The sequence below is a fragment of the Dermacentor andersoni genome, unplaced genomic scaffold (assembly GCF_023375885.2).
Source record: "Dermacentor andersoni unplaced genomic scaffold, qqDerAnde1_hic_scaffold ctg00000051.1, whole genome shotgun sequence".
NCBI lineage: Eukaryota > Metazoa > Arthropoda > Arachnida > Ixodida > Ixodidae > Dermacentor > Dermacentor andersoni.
In genome coordinates this window covers 115,279-117,027 of record NW_027314764.1, presented here as the reverse complement: position 1 = coordinate 117,027, position 1,749 = coordinate 115,279, and positions in this window count along the sequence as shown.

The window sequence follows — 1,749 nt, the reverse complement described above, 5'->3', positions numbered from 1 at the left end:
AGGTTAGGTTCGGTTAGGTTAGGTTAGGTTAGGTTAGGTTAGGTTAGGTTTGGTTAGGTTAGGTTTGGTTAGGTTTGGTTAGGTTAGGTTAGGTGTTAGATGTTAGATTAGATTAGATGTTAAGTTAGATGTTAGATGTTAGAATAGATTAGATGTTAGGTTAGGTTAGGTTAGGTTAGTTTAGGATTAGATGTTACGTTAGATGTTAGATTAGATTAGATGTTAGGTTAGGTTAGGTTAGGTTAGGTTAGGTTGGGTTAAGTTAGGTTAGGTAATGTTAGGTGAGGTGAGGTTAGGTTAGGTTAGGTTAGGTTATGTTAGGTTAGGTTAGGTTAGGTTAGATGTTAGATGTTAGATTATATTAAATGGGAAGTTAGATGTTCGATGTTAGACTAGATTAGACGTTAGGTTAGGTTAGGTTAGGTTGTTAGGTTAGGTTAGGTTAGGTTAGTTTAGGTTAGGTTAGGTTAGGATGAGATGTTAGGTTAGATGTTAGATGTTAGATTAGATTAGATGTTAGGTTATGTTAGGTTAGGTTAGGTCAGGTGAGGTTAGGTTAGGTTATGTTAGGGTATGTTAGGTTAGGTTAGGTTAGGTTGGGTTAGGTTAGATGTTAGATGTTAGATTATATTAGATGGGAAGCTAGATGTTCGATGCTAGACTAGATTAGACGTTAGGTTAGGTTAGGTTAGGTTAGGTTAGGTTAGGTCAGGTTAGGTTAGGTTAGGTTAGGTTAGGTTAGTTAGGTTAGGTTAGGTTAGTTTAGGTTAGGTTAGGTTCGGTTAGGTTAGGTTAGGTTAGTTTAGGTTAGGTTAGGTTAGGTTAGGTTAGGTTAGGTTAGGTTAGGTTAGGTTAGGTTAGGTTAGGTTAGATGTTAGATGTTAGAATATAATAAATGGGAAGTTAGATGTTCGATGTTAGACTAGATTAGACGTTAGGTTAGGTTAGGTAAGGTTAGGTTGTTAGGTTAGGTTAGGTTAGGTTAGGTGTTAGATGTTAGATTAGATTAGATGTTAAGTTAGATGTTAGGTTAGGTTAGGTTAGGTTGGGTTAAGTTAGGTTAGGTTAGGTTAGATGAGGTGAGGTTAGGTTAGGTTAGGTTAGGTTATATTAGGTTAGGTTAGGTTAGGTTAGGTTAGGTTAGATGTTAGATGTTAGATTATAATAAATGGGAAGTTAGATGTTCGATGTTAGACTAGATTAGACGTTAGGTTAGGTTAGGTAAGGTTAGGTTGTTAGGTTAGGTTAGGTTAGGTTAGGTTAGGATGAGATGTTAGGTTAGATGTTAGATGTTAGATTAGATTAGATGTTAGGTTAGGTTAGGTGAGGTGAGGTTAGGTTAGGTTAGGTTAGGTTAGGGTATGTTAGGTTAGGTTAGGTTAGGTTAGGTTAGGTTAGATGTTAGATGTTAGATTATATTAGATGGGAAGTTAGATGTTCGATGTTAGACTAGATTAGACGTTAGGTTAGGTTAGGTTAGGTTATGTTAGGTTAGGTTAGGTTAGGTTAGGTTAGGTTAGGTTATGATAGGTTAGGTTAGGTTAGGTTAGGTTAGGTTAGGTGTTAGATGTTAGATTAGATTAGATGTTAAGTTAGATGTTAGATGTTAGATTAGATTAGATGTTAGGTTAGGTTAGGTTAGGTTAGGTTAGTTTAGGATTAGATGTTACGTTAGATGTTAGATGTTAGATTAGATTAGATGTTAGGTTAGGTTAGGTTAGGTTAGGTTGGGTTAAGTTAGGTTAGGTT